Source organism: Acipenser ruthenus, chromosome 10 (genome assembly GCF_902713425.1).
Source record: "Acipenser ruthenus chromosome 10, fAciRut3.2 maternal haplotype, whole genome shotgun sequence".
Classification (NCBI taxonomy): domain Eukaryota; kingdom Metazoa; phylum Chordata; class Actinopteri; order Acipenseriformes; family Acipenseridae; genus Acipenser; species Acipenser ruthenus.
Window position 1 is genome coordinate 23,433,092 of NC_081198.1, and position 19,436 is coordinate 23,452,527.

Genomic DNA, 19,436 nt, shown 5'->3' on the forward strand with positions numbered 1-19,436 from the left:
ATTGTTAAGGATCTTGTGCTCCATCCGCCAATCTTTTTACGGACCTGGTTAATGGCCGCCGTCCAGCTCTGGGCCCCCGAGCTATTGTTCTCGAAAATGAGGCCCAGAATCTTGATTTTGTCCTTTTTGACAGGGTACATGTCCGACAGTTCCCTATCTACCTGCCAATTTTTAGACACGTAGACTTCGCTCTTGGACTTATTAATCACTGCCCCGGTCGCCGTGCAGTACTTCTCAAGGATATTACTAATCCGAGGTACCGACGATGTGTTGGTGCAAATGAGTGACACATCGTCCATATATGCTGTTGTTTTGACCTGGACCCCGTTGGATCCAGGCAGCTGGAAACCAGTTATATTGGTATCCCTACGAATTGCCTGCAGGAGGGGTTCAATGCACACGACATATAGCAGTGGGGATAGTGGGCAACCCTGTCTGACCCCTGACTGGATAGATATTTTACCAGTCAGGTGCCTGTTCACCAAGACTCGGGTACTAATGTTTGTATATATGGTTTTAACCCACTCCCTAAGTCCAGGAGCGAATTTCATCTGGTCCATCACTTTGTACATATATTCATGGCTTACCCTATCGAACGCCTTCTCCTGGTCAAGGTTGAACAGGCAGAGGGGATGGTTCCGTTCTCTAGAATAAGCCAGAATGTCCCTTGTTAACATTAAAATATCCGTGATGGACCTCCCTGGGACGCCACAAGCCTGGTCGGGGCCAATGACCAAAGGGAGGTGTACTTGTAGCCGGAGCATCAGAGCTTTGGCTAGTATCTTGTAATCCACGCAAAGGAGGCTGATTGGGCGCCAATTCCGTAGATCTTTAACTTCCCCTTTCTTATGAAGGAGAGTAATTACACTCTCCCGCATAGAAGGGCCCAACCGCTTCTCCCTGTAGACCGCTCTGTAGACCTCCGCTAAATGGACTTTTAGCGTGTCCCAAAAAAGATGGTAATACTCACCCGGGATGCCATCTGGACCTGGCGTCTTACCGGTGTTCATGGTCTTAACCGCCTGGGTGAGCTCCTCCAGCGTGAGTTCTGGGTCCTTCTCCTCCTCCTCGTCGTCCCGCACTGAGTCAGGCTCCAACTGGCTCAGGAACCACTCTATCAGGGTGTCATCTGTAGCTTTGATGTTATATAGGTCCCTATAGAAGTTCTCTACCACTTTTTTCACTCCCTCACTATCCTCTGCTATCCTCCCCCTGCTGTCGAGCATGGAGGACATCAAGTGCCGCTTCTCCCTCGTTTTCTGGAAGAAGAAGCGAGTACACTTTTCGTCTTCCTCCATTTTTTGCACTTTTGAATTGTGCATGACCTTTCGTTGTTCCTCCCTACAAAGCACTGAAAGATCTAGCTTGGTCTGGGCTATCTCGTCGCTTACAGGGAACCCCCGAAGCTGAAGCAGGCTCAGACGCTGGAGGGCAGCATTCAGGTATTTATATTTGGCCCTCCTTTCTTTTGCTTTCCTCTTGCCTGCTGCTATGAAATAACCCTTAGTTCTCATTTTGACCATCTCCCACCACTCTATAGGGGAGTTGAATAGGTCACGCAAAGTGGTCCACTCAACAAGCCTGCTCTTATAGGCTGCAGCTATGGAGGGGTCATCGAGTAAGGAGGTGTTTAATTTCCAGACCCCTGACCCCATCTGGGAGGTCTGAGGGACCTGCAATGTTACCTGCAGGAGCCTATGGTCAGAGAAGAAGACGGCCTGGGTGTCTACTGCCGTCTTCGTAAGGGAGCTGGTATGCAGGACGAGATCTATACGGGAGAAGGAGGTCCCAGATGAGCTCACCCAGGTAAAGGGAGGCACCAGGTCCTTACCTGCATCACACAGGGAGAAATCAAATATTACGGAGGACAAAACTCTACTAGAGCGGTCGTTGCGTGGCCTGCTCCGGTCTACGTCCCTCAGAGCACAATTGAAGTCACCTGACACGATGACGGGTACGTTCCCCAGCAGGAGTGGACGCAGCTGTGGAAAAAATTGAACTCTTTCGTTTTGGTTAGTGGGTGCATAGACATTGACCAGTCTGAGGGGAGTGTTGTTGTATGTCACATCCACGCTCAGAATTCTACCAGGTTCTACCTCCCTGCTGCTGCGGGAGGTAATAAATGGGTTTTTAAACAGGATACCTACTCCGTCGGCTCTGGCTATGTTGGAGCCCGACCAGAAGGAGTCCCCCAGGGTCCAACTCTCCTTCAGGTCCCTATAATCAGGGCTCGACGAAATACCACACTCCTGCAGAAAGATGAGATCTGCTTTCAAGTTAGCTAGATAGTTTAGTACATCAAATCTTTTTTGTGTCTCCCTGATGCTCCTGACATTAACAGACACACATATCAGGGCCATCAGGGTAGCTAACAAGAAAAGGAGTCGCTGCGTCCACCCCATAGCGACTATGATTGGGAGGTCGGGACACTCTTCCTACTCTTAGCTCTACGCTTGCTTCGAGGGGGCTTGGGCTTATTTGCAACTCCCATCACCCCTGAGAAGGTACTCACTGCTGCCTCGTCCAAGAAAGCACCGTCTTTATATGCACAGTATGTGGAGTTGTTGGGGCTATTCAACTCCCCACAAGGTAAGTCTGGTGGAACTTGCTCAGGGCCCCTCGGAACGTGTGGGTCAGCTTTGTCCTGGGGGGGGGTTATGACAGACAGCATTCTTTGGCTGTTACCGTCTGTTGAATTGGAGCTGTTAGCAGACTTCTGGCTTACCGCGTCCAGGGGTATTCCCATGTCCTCCAGTGCTGTATCTAGGAGGACCTCTAGGGGGCCCCTGGTTTTGCCCATACAAGGGAGGGGGTCAAGGATGCTTTGAAGGGAGGCCCTTCGCTTGAAGAGGGTCATTGCTACCGAGGTACTGCTGGTCAGGGAAGGTGTTGACCCCGACCTCTCCCTCGGTGCATTAGTGAACACCTCTTCTGCGAGGTGTGCTAGGGTTTGTGCCAACGACTGGGAAGGCTGGCTGGGGATGCCCTGGCTGGCTGCTACCTGCCCACTAGGCGGCAGTGTAGCCGTCCCACTCGCCTCCGTCTCTGCCTGCGAGGGCAAGACTGGGGACTTTGTGTGGACATTAGCTGGTTTTGGATCTATGGGGGCCACCTGCAACTTGCTGTCTTTGATCCTGATCTTCTTTCTTTTCCCCCCCTCGTCTCTACCCTTTCTTTTCCCCACCCTCTGCTGGTTCTTCACTCCCTTCCCCTCCTTCTCACTCTCACTTTCACTGTCGCTTTCGCTTTCCTCCCCCACGGACTCAATCCTTATGGCGTCATAACGAGAGCCGAGGGGGAGTGCAAGGTCATGCCAAGCTGCTATGCTGTGCAAGGTGCCTTGGGTAACTACAACTGTGCCTCGCTGGCTGGCTGGCTTGCTAAGAAGGTCCTGGCATAGGGACATGTTCCACCACACTTGTCTGGTTAGCTGCATGCTCCCAGGAGACAACCTGCTGCTGTCTACATCATCACCACATGTGAATAAAAGAAAGAAAGACAGCAAGAAAGAGAGAAAGAAAGAGAGAAAGAGAGAAAGAAAGAGAGAAAGAAAGAAAGAGAGAAAGAAAAAAAAAATTAGTAAAACAGCGGGAAAACTTGCATCAACACTGGCACTCTCCCTCCAGCAGGGGTAGACAAAATGCTCACAGGAGAGATCCAGATCTGACTTTGACCAACGTTAGAGAAAGGTGTGCACCGTTCCCGGAGGTACTGCAATACCGGGCCGATGCGTGGAGTGGACGGAGCAAGCCCCTGTTCCATCTCCCGATTCCAAAAATCAATTTAATATATGGTCCCCTGATAGGGGACGTATCAGATATTAATACTCTTTTATTGAGATTTTACATTTTTTACATTTACACCCATTCGTTTTTTCATTCATTTTACATTTCTTTTAAAGATGACATTCATGCATACAGACATACATTTTGTTTTAAAAGCATTTAAAATACATTTAAAAACACCAAGACAATTGTGCTTTGTACATGGTTAAAACAGACACAGATTAAAATCAACATGAAAAAAACCTGTGCTGTTTTAAAAGTGACTGGAAAAAAAGAACCATCTATAAAAAACCAGTGCTTGTGAGGGCCGGGGAGTGCTCTCTAAAAAAGTGAACATAAACCTAGATCTAAAACAGGGACAGGGGAAAAGGGACAGTGTATAAACAGTGAGTTAAAATTCTAAAATTTTAAAACACTTAAAATGTAACTTTTAATAGTTTACATTAAAAATCTTAAAGATACATAAAACAAAACAAAACAAAATCAAATAAAACATTCAACATAAATCAAATAAAAGTCCATAAAACTGAAACAAAAAGACTACATAAAACCAGGGCACCGTTCAAAAACGGTCATGCCAGCTAAAAAGGGCGGAATGCTGGCATGACAAAATAAATAAAAGGCTTAGCGGTGCCCCGTAGTCCCGCTCCTAGGAGCTAGCGGTTCCAGTTTTTTCCTTTATTCCATCTTCACGTCCTGAAGTCCGGCGATCCTCTACTCCGCGCAGGCCTTGTCCTTCCCAAGGGTCCGGATGTCCAGAATTACAAAGTCCTTGATAAGAGTTTGTGCCCTTCTGGTCGTGGTGATAGTGTCTAGCTCCTGCTTGTGATAGACACAGACGTTACGGCCTTCCCACAGGATCTGCTTGACAACATTGATGACACGCCAAACGCACTTAGCTGTGCTGGTAGTGATTCCTCCCGCAGGCCCATAGAGCACAGTCTCAGCGGTCATCTTGGCCGTGTCAGCAAACCTGTTTAGGAAGACAGAGACAGAGAGCCAGACACTGCCAGCCACATCACACTCCCAGAAGATATGGGCTGGTGTTTCTCTCTTGCGGCACTTTGCATAGGGGCATGTTTCTACTTGGGCTAGTCCCCTCCTGAACATGAACGCTCGAGTGGGGAGTGCACTGTGGACGGTGTTCCATGCTATATCCTTCTGGACATTACTGAGGCAGCTGTGAGACACATTCTCCCAGATTTTTTGGCTTTGGGTGAGGGAGAAAGTAGCTACTTTTTCAATTTCCTGGGAACCGGCAAGATATTTAGTTACAGCCTTGTATTCCCAGGAGGCCAATTTTGCTTTATCTAAGCCCAATTTATATATAGTGTCCCTTAAGGTTCTATAATACAATGGGGGGTCCCAGGAGTACGGCACGGTGTTATCAATAGTGCAGAGGCCCAAGGCCCTGAGACAGGTGGCAAAATAGAAACGATTCATGTAACATACCTTCCTGTCCAGGGCCTGGATGTTCTTGATAGTTTGCGTGAGCCCCTGCACTCGGGTGAGCTGCACAACGTCCGGGACCCCCTTACCTCCCTTCTTGTCGACTTTACTCAGAGTGGCTCGCTTTACCCTCTCCATCTTGCTGCCCCAGATAAAGCGGTGGATAATGTGGTCCACCACTTTTTTGGTGGTCCTGTCTGGGGGAAAGATTTTTCCTACATAAGAGAGGATGGGGAACAGTATAGACTTTTTTATTAGTACTCTACCCGTCATTGTTAAGGATCTTGTGCTCCATCCGCCAATCTTTTTACGGACCTGGTTAATGGCCGCCGTCCAGCTCTGGGCCCCCGAGCTATTGTTCTCGAAAATGAGGCCCAGAATCTTGATTTTGTCCTTTTTGACAGAGTACATGTCCGACAGTTCCCTATCTACCTGCCAATTTTTAGACACGTAGACTTCGCTCTTGGACTTATTAATCACTGCCCCGGTCGCCGTGCAGTACTTCTCAAGGATATTACTAATCCGAGGTACCGACGATGTGTTGGTGCAAATGAGTGACACATCGTCCATATATGCTGTTGTTTTGACCTGGACCCCGTTGGATCCAGGCAGCTGGAAACCAGTTATATTGGTATCCCTACGAATTGCCTGCAGGAGGGGTTCAATGCACACGACATATAGCAGTGGGGATAGTGGGCAACCCTGTCTGACCCCTGACTGGATAGATATTTTACCAGTCAGGTGCCTGTTCACCAAGACTCGGGTACTAATGTTTGTATATATGGTTTTAACCCACTCCCTAAGTCCAGGAGCGAATTTCATCTGGTCCATCACTTTGTACATATATTCATGGCTTACCCTATCGAACGCCTTCTCCTGGTCAAGGTTGAACAGGCAGAGGGGATGGTTCCGTTCTCTAGAATAAGCCAGAATGTCCCTTGTTAACATTAAAATATCCGTGATGGACCTCCCTGGGACGCCACAAGCCTGGTCAGGGCCAATGACCAAAGGGAGGTGTACTTGTAGCCGGAGCATCAGAGCTTTGGCTAGTATCTTGTAATCCACGCAAAGGAGGCTGATTGGGCGCCAATTCCGTAGATCTTTAACTTCCCCTTTCTTATGAAGGAGAGTAATTACACTCTCCCGCATAGAAGGGCCCAACCGCTTCTCCCTGTAGACCGCTCTGTAGACCTCCGCTAAATGGACTTTTAGCATGTCCCAAAAAAGATGGTAATACTCACCCGGGATGCCATCTGGACCTGGCGTCTTACCGGTGTTCATGGTCTTAACCGCCTGGGTGAGCTCCTCCAGCGTGAGTTCTGGGTCCTTCTCCTCCTCCTCGTCGTCCCGCACTGAGTCAGGCTCCAACTGGCTCAGGAACCACTCTATCAGGGTGTCATCTGTAGCTTTGATGTTATATAGGTCCCTATAGAAGTTCTCTACCACTTTTTTCACTCCCTCACTATCCTCTACTATCCTCCCCCTGCTGTCGAGCATGGAGGACATCAAGTGCCGCTTCTCCCTCGTTTTCTGGAAGAAGAAGCGAGTACACTTTTCGTCTTCCTCCATTTTTTGCACTTTTGCATTGTGCATGACCTTTCGTTGTTCCTCCCTACAAAGCACTGAAAGATCTAGCTTGGTCTGGGCTATCTCGTCGCTTACAGGGAACCCCCGAAGCTGAAGCAGGCTCAGATGCTGGAGGGCAGCATTCAGGTGTTTATATTTGGCCCTCCTTTCTTTTGCTTTCCTCTTGCCTGCTGCTATGAAATAACCCTTAGTTCTCATTTTGACCATCTCCCACCACTCTATAGGGGAGTTGAATAGGTCACGCAAAGTGGTCCACTCAACAAGCCTGCTCTTATAGGCTGCAGCTATGGAGGGGTCATCGAGTAAGGAGGTGTTTAATTTCCAGACCCCTGACCCCATCTGGGAGGTCTGAGGGACCTGCAATGTTACCTGCAGGAGCCTATGGTCAGAGAAGAAGACGGCCTGGGTGTCTACTGCCGTCTTCGTAAGGGAGCTGGTATGCAGGACGAGATCTATACGGGAGAAGGAGGTCCCAGATGAGCTCACCCAGGTAAAGGGAGGCACCAGGTCCTTACCTGCATCACACAGGGAGAAATCAAATATTACGGAGGACAAAACTCTACTAGAGCGGTCGTTGCGTGGCCTGCTCCGGTCTACGTCCCTCAGAGCACAATTGAAGTCACCTGACACGATGACGGGTACGTTCCCCAGCAGGAGTGGACGCAGCTGTGGAAAAAATTGAACTCTTTCGTTTTGGTTAGTGGGTGCGTAGACATTGACCAGTCTGAGGGGAGTGTTGTTGTATGTCACATCCACGCTCAGAATTCTACCAGGTTCTACCTCCCTGCTGCTGCGGGAGGTAATAAATGGGTTTTTAAACAGGATACCTACTCCGTCGGCTCTGGCTATGTTGGAGCCCGACCAGAAGGAGTCCCCCAGGGTCCAACTCTCCTTCAGGTCCCTATAATCAGGGCTCGATGAAATACCACACTCCTGCAGAAAGATGAGATCTGCTTTCAAGTTAGCTAGATAGTTTAGTACATCAAATCTTTTTTGTGTCTCCCTGATGCTCCTGACATTAACAGACACACATATCAGGGCCATCAGGGTAGCTAACAAGAAAAGGAGTCGCTGCGTCCACCCCATAGCGACTATGATTGGGAGGTCGGGACACTCTTCCTACTCTTAGCTCTACGCTTGCTTCGAGGGGGCTTGGGCTTATTTGCAACTCCCATCACCCCTGAGAAGGTACTCACTGCTGCCTCGTCCAAGAAGGCACCGTCTTTATATGCACAGTACGTGGAGTTGTTGGGGTTATTCAACTCCCCACAAGGTAAGTCTGGTGGAACTTGCTCAGGGCCCCTCGGAACGTGTGGGTCAGCTTTGTCCTGGGGGGGGGTTATGACAGACAGCATTCTTTGGCTGTTACCGTCTGTTGAATTGGAGCTGTTAGCAGACTTCTGGCTTACCGCGTCCAGGGGTATTCCCATGTCCTCCAGTGCTGTATCTAGGAGGACCTCTAGGGGGCCCCTGGTTTTGCCCATACAAGGGAGGGGGTCAAGGATGCTTTGAAGGGAGGCCCTTCGCTTGAAGAGGGTCATTGCTACCGAGGTACTGCTGGTCAGGGAAGGTGTTGACCCCGACCTCTCCCTCGGTGCATTAGTGAACACCTCTTCTGCGAGGTGTGCTAGGGTTTGTGCCAACGACTGGGAAGGCTGGCTGGGGATGCCCTGGCTGGCTGCTACCTGCCCACTAGGCGGCAGTGTAGCCGTCCCACTCGCCTCCGTCTCTGCCTGCGAGGGCAAGACTGGGGACTTTGTGTGGACATTAGCTGGTTTTGGATCTATGGGGGCCACCTGCAACTTGCTGTCTTTGATCCTGATCTTCTTTCTTTTCCCCCCCTCGTCTCTACCCTTTCTTTTCCCCACCCTCTGCTGGTTCTTCACTCCCTTCCCCTCCTTCTCACTCTCACTTTCACTGTCGCTTTTGCTTTCCTCCCCCACGGACTCAATCCTTATGGCGTCATAACGAGAGCCGAGGGGGAGTGCTGGCGCTGAGAGGGCCCTACTCAGGGGGGGGCCGCTGCTGGGTCCGGGCTCCCTCCCTGACTCGTGTTCTGCATCAGAGGAGCTACTGGAGGAGCTAGTGGAGTGGCTGTTGTACTCTCTCTCTGGGCTGGGGGAAGGGGTCCTCGTAAAACGGGACATGTCTCGGGGGCGGGGGGGTGAGGGGGTGCTGGTGATGATGGTGGTGCTGGAGTCTGGGTCTTGGATACTGTTGGTGGTGATGTGGACTGATCTTTGTTACTTGCTCCCTCTTCCTGCTCAGGCCTAGGCTTGTTCATGTTTGCCTTGCTGGCTCTGGCCATGTTGGCATAGGAAGAGGGGCAGTCCTTAAACAGGTGCCCCTTCTTTCCACACAAATTGCACTGCCTCTCTTCTCTGCAGTGGCTGGTCTCGTGGGGGGCGCCGCAGTTCCTGCACTTGACTACAGTACATGCGGCCGCCAGGTGTCCTAATTCCCCACATTTCCTGCAGAGTTTTGGCATCCCATTATAGAATACCAGCCCTCTGTTGGGCCCTAACACTATGGAGTTTGGAATGTGGCGGACGCCTCCAATGCCCGATGGATCAACATTGAGGCGTACCAGCCACTTTCTGGCTCCTGTCCAAACCCCATCTTCGTCTGTAATTTTCCTCCCTTCTGATGACACCCTCCCATAGCGGTTAAGCCATGTTGTAATATCATAGTCGCTAACAGCCTCATTGAAAAATTGGACAGTAACAACTTTCATTTCTCTGTCTGTCAGTGCATCCACACAAAATTCTTTGTATGGAGCGAGATATTTATTCTCCCCCCAAAAGGACCACATTTCTTGTAACTTTTGGGGGTTCCTAAAACTGACCTCAAACACTTCCTTAAGCCCTGGCAATTTCACCAAACAATTCAAGTCAGAAGGGGAAAAACCCATACCCCTCTGAAGAATGGTCCGGCTGAACTCCAGTCTCGTCAGTCCTGGTTCCGTTTCATCTTGCTTGTTTCTTGTGAAGCGCACCGCATTGTGCCTCCTGGTTTCCTGGGTTGGCCGGAACGCCATCCTTCAGCTGGCTCCTCCGATTGGGGTGGGAGAAGCCTCTGGACGTCCGGGTTGTCTCTCTCTACGGAAAAGAGACAACGTAAGCAGCAAATCTGGGCAGTTGAAGGAACTATTACTTTAGTCCCTGAGGAGATGGTCGCCTCGCAAGAGGGACCCCCTCCCCAGGTGAACGGTGTCCTTCCCTGGCGGAGTAGGGGGCGCTGCTTGGCACCGAGACCACGTAGGAAGAATCGTGGCTGTGACGCCTCCTCGGGGTCCGGGGCCGCCCTCTGCTCCTCCCAGATGGCGCCCTCTGCTGGGCGCCTGCTGCTCTCTCGGTCTGGATCTCGATTACAATCAAGGGCTGGGGATGAGGTCGTCTAGGTCATCAAAGGGTCCTCAAAGGTCGTCTGGATGGTAGGTCCTCCTTCTCTCTAACTCCAGGAACGTCTGGAAAAGCCGGAACCGCCTGAAAAAGAAAAAAACGGGAACCGCCTGAAAAAGAAAAAACTGCTCTCAACAGTCAACAAAATCTTGAAAGACCCTCGGCCTGGATTGGGCAAGCCAAAACCAGACTGAGCATTAGTCTTCCAAAAAGTTGCCGAGCTGAAGAAAGCCAGTCAAAAATAAAAAAAATTCTGTTCCTCCTCACCCGAACAAACCTCTCACAGACCCTCGGAGGGAGCGGGCAATGCCACTACCCTCTAAGCCTTAGTCTTAGAAAGATTTATTCGAACTGAAGAGAAGCCAGAGTATATGGCTGGCTAAGAAGGACCTGGCATAGGGACATGTTCCACCACACTTGTCTGGTTAGCTGCATGCTCCCAGGAAACAAACTGCTGCTGTCTACATCATCATCACATGTGAATAAAAGAAAGAAAGACAGCAAGAAAGAAAGAGAGAAAGAAAGAGAAAGAAAGAAAGAGAGAAAGAAAAAAAAAGAAGTAAAACGGCGGGAAAACTTGCATCAACACTGGCACTCTCCCTCCAGCAGGGGTAGACAAAATGCTCACAGGAGAGATCCAGATCTGACTTTGACCAACGTTAGAGAAAGGTGTGCACCGTTCCCGGAGGTACTGCAATACCGGGCCGATGCGTGGAGTGGACGGAGCAAGCCCCTGTTCCATCTCCCGATTCCAAAAATCAATTTAATATATGGTCCCCTGATAGGGGACGTATCAGATATTAAACTGATAAGAACAGATACTACACTTGATCTTAGCCAAAAGGCCGAGAAGCGATGGCGACTTGGCCCTTGCCCGGGGCCCCCCAGCCCGGACGGCACAGGGGGATTCAAAGGTGGGTGCAAAATTCCAAGCACAAGCAGACCCCCAAAAAACGGGCTGCTGCTTCCAGAGGGGAAATGTGCAATTTAAGCAGGAGAAAACAAAACAAAGCAAAAACACACACATAACACCAAAAACAAAACATAAACTGGCGGAGTGCGTCTTACAAATAGTCATGCCAAGCTGCTATGCTGTGCAAGGTGCCTTGGGTAACTACAACTGTGCCTCGCTGGCTGGCTGGCTTGCTAAGAAGGTCCTGGCATAGGGACATGTTCCACCACACTTGTCTGGTTAGCTGCATGCTCCCAGGAAACAACCTGCTGCTGTCTACATCATCACCACATGTGAATAAAAGAAAGAAAGACAGCAAGAAAGAAAGAGAGAAAGAAAGAGAGAAAGAGAGAAAGAAAGAGAGAAAGAAAGAAAGAGAGAAAGAAAAAAAAAAGAAGTAAAACGGCGGGAAAACTTGCATCAACACTGGCACTCTCCCTCCAGCAGGGGTAGACAAAATGCTCACAGGAGAGATCCAGATCTGACTTTGACCAACGTTAGAGAAAGGTGTGCACCGTTCCCGGAGGTACTGCAATACCGGGCCGATGCGTGGAGTGGACGGAGCAAGCCCCTGTTCCATCTCCCGATTCCAAAAATCAATTTAATATATGGTCCCCTGATAGGGGACGTATCAGATATTAAACTGATAAGAACAGATACTCTTTTATTGAGATTTTACATTTTTTACATTTACACCCATTCGTTTTTTCATTCATTTTACATTTCTTTTAAAGATGACATTCATGCATACAGACATACATTTTGTTTTAAAAGCATTTAAAATACATTTAAAAACACCAAGACAATTGTGCTTTGTACATGGTTAAAACAGACACAGATTAAAATCAACATGAAAAAAACCTGTGCTGTTTTAAAAGTGACTGGAAAAAAAGAACCATCTATAAAAAACCAGTGCTTGTGAGGGCCGGGGAGTGCTCTCTAAAAAAGTGAACATAAACCTAGATCTAAAACAGGGACAGGGGAAAAGGGACAGTGTATAAACAGTGAGTTAAAATTCTAAAATTTTAAAACACTTAAAATGTAACTTTTAATAGTTTACATTAAAAATCTTAAAGATACATAAAACAAAACAAAACAAAATCAAATAAAACATTCAAATTAAATCAAAGGTCCATAAAACTGAAACAAAAAGACTACATAAAACCAGGGCACCGTTGAAAAACGGTCATGCCAGCTAAAAAGGGCGGAATGCTGGCATGACAAAATAAATAAAAGGCTTAGCGGTGCCCCGTAGTCCCGCTCCTAGGAGCTAGCGGTTCCAGTTTTTTCCTTTATTCCATCTTCACGTCCTGAAGTCCGGCGATCCTCTACTCCGCGCAGGCCTTGTCCTTCCCAAGGGTCCGGATGTCCAGAATTACAAAGTCCTTGATAAGAGTTTGTGCCCTTCTGGTCGTGGTGATAGTGTCTAGCTCCTGCTTGTGATAGACACAGACGTTACGGCCTTCCCACAGGATCTGCTTGACAACATTGATGACACGCCAAACGCACTTAGCTGTGCTGGTAGTGATTCCTCCCGCAGGCCCATAGAGCACAGTCTCAGCGGTCATCTTGGCCGTGTCAGCAAACCTGTTTAGGAAGACAGAGACAGAGAGCCAGACACTGCCAGCCACATCACACTCCCAGAAGATATGGGCTGGTGTTTCTCTCTTGCGGCACTTTGCATAGGGGCATGTTTCTACTTGGGCTAGTCCCCTCCTGAACATGAACGCTCGAGTGGGGAGTGCACTGTGGACGGTGTTCCATGCTATATCCTTCTGGACATTACTGAGGCAGCTGTGAGACACATTCTCCCAGATTTTTTGGCTTTGGGTGAGGGAGAAAGTAGCTACTTTTTCAATTTCCTGGGAACCGGCAAGATATTTAGTTACAGCCTTGTATTCCCAGGAGGCCAATTTTGCTTTATCTAAGCCCAATTTATATATAGTGTCCCTTAAGGTTCTATAATACAATGGGGGGTCCCAGGAGTACGGCACGGTGTTATCAATAGTGCAGAGGCCCAAGGCCCTGAGACAGGTGGCAAAATAGAAACGATTCATGTAACATACCTTCCTGTCCAGGGCCTGGATGTTCTTGATAGTTTGCGTGAGCCCCTGCACTCGGGTGAGCTGCACAACGTCCGGGACCCCCTTACCTCCCTTCTTGTCGACTTTACTCAGAGTGGCTCGCTTTACCCTCTCCATCTTGCTGCCCCAGATAAAGCGGTGGATAATGTGGTCCACCACTTTTTTGGTGGTCCTGTCTGGGGGAAAGATTTTTCCTACATAAGAGAGGATGGGGAACAGTATAGACTTTTTTATTAGTACTCTACCCGTCATTGTTAAGGATCTTGTGCTCCATCCGCCAATCTTTTTACGGACCTGGTTAATGGCCGCCGTCCAGCTCTGGGCCCCCGAGCTATTGTTCTCGAAAATGAGGCCCAGAATCTTGATTTTGTCCTTTTTGACAGAGTACATGTCCGACAGTTCCCTATCTACCTGCCAATTTTTAGACACGTAGACTTCGCTCTTGGACTTATTAATCACTGCCCCGGTCGCCGTGCAGTACTTCTCAAGGATATTACTAATCCGAGGTACCGACGATGTGTTGGTGCAAATGAGTGACACATCGTCCATATATGCTGTTGTTTTGACCTGGACCCCGTTGGATCCAGGCAGCTGGAAACCAGTTATATTGGTATCCCTACGAATTGCCTGCAGGAGGGGTTCAATGCACACGACATATAGCAGTGGGGATAGTGGGCAACCCTGTCTGACCCCTGACTGGATAGATATTTTACCAGTCAGGTGCCTGTTCACCAAGACTCGGGTACTAATGTTTGTATATATGGTTTTAACCCACTCCCTAAGTCCAGGAGTGAATTTCATCTGGTCCATCACTTTGTACATATATTCATGGCTTACCCTATCGAACGCCTTCTCCTGGTCAAGGTTGAACAGGCAGAGGGGATGGTTCCGTTCTCTAGAATAAGCCAGAATGTCCCTTGTTAACATTAAAATATCCGTGATGGACCTCCCTGGGACGCCACAAGCCTGGTCAGGGCCAATGACCAAAGGGAGGTGTACTTGTAGCCGGAGCATCAGAGCTTTGGCTAGTATCTTGTAATCCACGCAAAGGAGGCTGATTGGGCGCCAATTCCGTAGATCTTTAACTTCCCCTTTCTTATGAAGGAGAGTAATTACACTCTCCCGCATAGAAGGGCCCAACCGCTTCTCCCTGTAGACCGCTCTGTAGACCTCCGCTAAATGGACTTTTAGCATGTCCCAAAAAAGATGGTAATACTCACCCGGGATGCCATCTGGACCTGGCGTCTTACCGGTGTTCATGGTCTTAACCGCCTGGGTGAGCTCCTCCAGCGTGAGTTCTGGGTCCTTCTCCTCCTCCTCGTCGTCCCGCACTGAGTCAGGCTCCAACTGGCTCAGGAACCACTCTATCAGGGTGTCATCTGTAGCTTTGATGTTATATAGGTCCCTATAGAAGTTCTCTACCACTTTTTTCACTCCCTCACTATCCTCTACTATCCTCCCCCTGCTGTCGAGCATGGAGGACATCAAGTGCCGCTTCTCCCTCGTTTTCTGGAAGAAGAAGCGAGTACACTTTTCGTCTTCCTCCATTTTTTGCACTTTTGCATTGTGCATGACCTTTCGTTGTTCCTCCCTACAAAGCACTGAAAGATCGAGCTTGGTCTGGGCTATCTCGTCGCTTACAGGGAACCCCCGAAGCTGAAGCAGGCTCAGATGCTGGAGGGCAGCATTCAGGTGTTTATATTTGGCCCTCCTTTCTTTTGCTTTCCTCTTGCCTGCTGCTATGAAATAACCCTTAGTTCTCATTTTGACCATCTCCCACCACTCTATAGGGGAGTTGAATAGGTCACGCAAAGTGGTCCACTCAACAAGCCTGCTCTTATAGGCTGCAGCTATGGAGGGGTCATCGAGTAAGGAGGTGTTTAATTTCCAGACCCCTGACCCCATCTGGGAGGTCTGAGGGACCTGCAATGTTACCTGCAGGAGCCTATGGTCAGAGAAGAAGACGGCCTGGGTGTCTACTGCCGTCTTCGTAAGGGAGCTGGTATGCAGGACGAGATCTATACGGGAGAAGGAGGTCCCAGATGAGCTCACCCAGGTAAAGGGAGGCACCAGGTCCTTACCTGCATCACACAGGGAGAAATCAAATATTACGGAGGACAAAACTCTACTAGAGCGGTCGTTGCGTGGCCTGCTCCGGTCTACGTCCCTCAGAGCACAATTGAAGTCACCTGACACGATGACGGGTACGTTCCCCAGCAGGAGTGGACGCAGCTGTGGAAAAAATTGAACTCTTTCGTTTTGGTTAGTGGGTGCGTAGACATTGACCAGTCTGAGGGGAGTGTTGTTGTATGTCACATCCACGCTCAGAATTCTACCAGGTTCTACCTCCCTGCTGCTGCGGGAGGTAATAAATGGGTTTTTAAACAGGATACCTACTCCGTCGGCTCTGGCTATGTTGGAGCCCGACCAGAAGGAGTCCCCCAGGGTCCAACTCTCCTTCAGGTCCCTATAATCAGGGCTCGATGAAATACCACACTCCTGCAGAAAGATGAGATCTGCTTTCAAGTTAGCTAGATAGTTTAGTACATCAAATCTTTTTTGTGTCTCCCTGATGCTCCTGACATTAACAGACACACATATCAGGGCCATCAGGGTAGCTAACAAGAAAAGGAGTCGCTGCGTCCACCCCATAGCGACTATGATTGGGAGGTCGGGACACTCTTCCTACTCTTAGCTCTACGCTTGCTTCGAGGGGGCTTGGGCTTATTTGCAACTCCCATCACCCCTGAGAAGGTACTCACTGCTGCCTCGTCCAAGAAGGCACCGTCTTTATATGCACAGTACGTGGAGTTGTTGGGGTTATTCAACTCCCCACAAGGTAAGTCTGGTGGAACTTGCTCAGGGCCCCTCGGAACGTGTGGGTCAGCTTTGTCCTGGGGGGGGTTATGACAGACAGCATTCTTTGGCTGTTACCGTCTGTTGAATTGGAGCTGTTAGCAGACTTCTGGCTTACCGCGTCCAGGGGTATTCCCATGTCCTCCAGTGCTGTATCTAGGAGGACCTCTAGGGGGCCCCTGGTTTTGCCCATACAAGGGAGGGGGTCAAGGATGCTTTGAAGGGAGGCCCTTCGCTTGAAGAGGGTCATTGCTACCGAGGTACTGCTGGTCAGGGAAGGTGTTGACCCCGACCTCTCCCTCGGTGCATTAGTGAACACCTCTTCTGCGAGGTGTGCTAGGGTTTGTGCCAACGACTGGGAAGGCTGGCTGGGGATGCCCTGGCTGGCTGCTACCTGCCCACTAGGCGGCAGTGTAGCCGTCCCACTCGCCTCCGTCTCTGCCTGCGAGGGCAAGACTGGGGACTTTGTGTGGACATTAGCTGGTTTTGGATCTATGGGGGCCACCTGCAACTTGCTGTCTTTGATCCTGATCTTCTTTCTTTTCCCCCCCTCGTCTCTACCCTTTCTTTTCCCCACCCTCTGCTGGTTCTTCACTCCCTTCCCCTCCTTCTCACTCTCACTTTCACTGTCGCTTTTGCTTTCCTCCCCCACGGACTCAATCCTTATGGCGTCATAACGAGAGCCGAGGGGGAGTGCTGGCGCTGAGAGGGCCCTACTCAGGGGGGGGCCGCTGCTGGGTCCGGGCTCCCTCCCTGACTCGTGTTCTGCATCAGAGGAGCTACTGGAGGAGCTAGTGGAGTGGCTGTTGTACTCTCTCTCTGGGCTGGGGGAAGGGGTCCTCGTAAAACGGGACATGTCTCGGGGGCGGGGGGGTGAGGGGGTGCTGGTGATGATGGTGGTGCTGGAGTCTGGGTCTTGGATACTGTTGGTGGTGATGTGGACTGATCTTTGTTACTTGCTCCCTCTTCCTGCTCAGGCCTAGGCTTGTTCATGTTTGCCTTGCTGGCTCTGGCCATGTTGGCATAGGAAGAGGGGCAGTCCTTAAACAGGTGCCCCTTCTTTCCACACAAATTGCACTGCCTCTCTTCTCTGCAGTGGCTGGTCTCGTGGGGGGCGCCGCAGTTCCTGCACTTGACTACAGTACATGCGGCCGCCAGGTGTCCTAATTCCCCACATTTCCTGCAGAGTTTTGGCATCCCATTATAGAATACCAGCCCTCTGTTGGGCCCTAACACTATGGAGTTTGGAATGTGGCGGACGCCTCCAATGCCCGATGGATCAACATTGAGGCGTACCAGCCACTTTCTGGCTCCTGTCCAAACCCCATCTTCGTCTGTAATTTTCCTCCCTTCTGATGACACCCTCCCATAGCGGTTAAGCCATGTTGTAATATCATAGTCGCTAACAGCCTCATTGAAAAATTGGACAGTAACAACTTTCATTTCTCTGTCTGTCAGTGCATCCACACAAAATTCTTTGTATGGAGCGAGATATTTATTCTCCCCCCAAAAGGACCACATTTCTTGTAACTTTTGGGGGTTCCTAAAACTGACCTCAAACACTTCCTTAAGCCCTGGCAATTTCACCAAACAATTCAAGTCAGAAGGGGAAAAACCCATACCCCTCTGAAGAATGGTCCGGCTGAACTCCAGTCTCGTCAGTCCTGGTTCCGTTTCATCTTGCTTGTTTCTTGTGAAGCGCACCGCATTGTGCCTCCTGGTTTCCTGGGTTGGCCGGAACGCCATCCTTCAGCTGGCTCCTCCGATTGGGGTGGGAGAAGCCTCTGGACGTCCGGGTTGTCTCTCTCTACGGAAAAGAGACAACGTAAGCAGCAAATCTGGGCAGTTGAAGGAACTATTACTTTAGTCCCTGAGGAGATGGTCGCCTCGCAAGAGGGACCCCCTCCCCAGGTGAACGGTGTCCTTCCCTGGCGGAGTAGGGGGCGCTGCTTGGCACCGAGACCACGTAGGAAGAATCGTGGCTGTGACGCCTCCTCGGGGTCCGGGGCCGCCCTCTGCTCCTCCCAGATGGCGCCCTCTGCTGGGCGCCTGCTGCTCTCTCGGTCTGGATCTCGATTACAATCAAGGGCTGGGGATGAGGTCGTCTAGGTCATCAAAGGGTCCTCAAAGGTCGTCTGGATGGTAGGTCCTCCTTCTCTCTAACTCCAGGAACGTCTGGAAAAGCCGGAACCGCCTGAAAAAGAAAAAAACGGGAACCGCCTGAAAAAGAAAAAACTGCTCTCAACAGTCAACAAAATCTTGAAAGACCCTCGGCCTGGATTGGGCAAGCCAAAACCAGACTGAGCATTAGTCTTCCAAAAAGTTGCCGAGCTGAAGAAAGCCAGTCAAAAATAAAAAAAATTCTGTTCCTCCTCACCCGAACAAACCTCTCACAGACCCTCGGAGGGAGCGGGCAATGCCACTACCCTCTAAGCCTTAGTCTTAGAAAGATTTATTCGAACTGAAGAGAAGCCAGAGTATATGGCTGGCTAAGAAGGACCTGGCATAGGGACATGTTCCACCACACTTGTCTGGTTAGCTGCATGCTCCCAGGAAACAAACTGCTGCTGTCTACATCATCATCACATGTGAATAAAAGAAAGAAAGACAGCAAGAAAGAAAGAGAGAAAGAAAGAGAAAGAAAGAAAGAGAGAAAGAAAAAAAAAGAAGTAAAACGGCGGGAAAACTTGCATCAACACTGGCACTCTCCCTCCAGCAGGGGTAGACAAAATGCTCACAGGAGAGATCCAGATCTGACTTTGACCAACGTTAGAGAAAGGTGTGCACCGTTCCCGGAGGTACTGCAATACCGGGCCGATGCGTGGAGTGGACGGAGCAAGCCCCTGTTCCATCTCCCGATTCCAAAAATCAATTTAATATATGGTCCCCTGATAGGGGACGTATCAGATATTAAACTGATAAGAACAGATACTACACTTGATCTTAGCCAAAAGGCCGAGAAGCGATGGCGACTTGGCCCTTGCCCGGGGCCCCCCAGCCCGGACGGCACAGGGGGATTCAAAGGTGGGTGCAAAATTCCAAGCACAAGCAGACCCCCAAAAAACGGGCTGCTGCTTCCAGAGGGGAAATGTGCAATTTAAGCAGGAGAAAACAAAACAAAGCAAAAACACACACATAACACCAAAAACAAAACATAAACTGGCGGAGTGCGTCTTACAAATAGTCATGCCAAGCTGCTATGCTGTGCAAGGTGCCTTGGGTAACTACAACTGTGCCTCGCTGGCTGGCTGGCTTGCTAAGAAGGTCCTGGCATAGGGACATGTTCCACCACACTTGTCTGGTTAGCTGCATGCTCCCAGGA

General features: G+C 49.9%; 2 non-coding genes and 2 pseudogenes across 2 annotated transcripts; all 4 read right to left on the reverse strand.

The window, feature by feature from the left end:
- Positions 1–3,686: 3,686 nt before the first annotated feature.
- LOC131738707 (U2 spliceosomal RNA) lies at positions 3,687–3,841 on the reverse strand (annotated as a pseudogene).
- A 7,047-nt stretch (positions 3,842–10,888) lies between these two features.
- LOC131739196 (U2 spliceosomal RNA) lies at positions 10,889–11,079 on the reverse strand. The gene has a single exon (XR_009330363.1). It is a non-coding gene; the product is annotated as a U2 spliceosomal RNA (small nuclear RNA).
- Positions 11,080–11,678: 599 nt separating this feature from the next.
- Positions 11,679–11,848, reverse strand: LOC131738392 (U2 spliceosomal RNA; annotated as a pseudogene).
- A 7,042-nt stretch (positions 11,849–18,890) lies between these two features.
- On the reverse strand, positions 18,891–19,081 carry LOC131739197 (U2 spliceosomal RNA). The gene has a single exon (XR_009330364.1). It is a non-coding gene; the product is annotated as a U2 spliceosomal RNA (small nuclear RNA).
- Between the last annotated feature and the right edge of the window lie 355 nt (positions 19,082–19,436).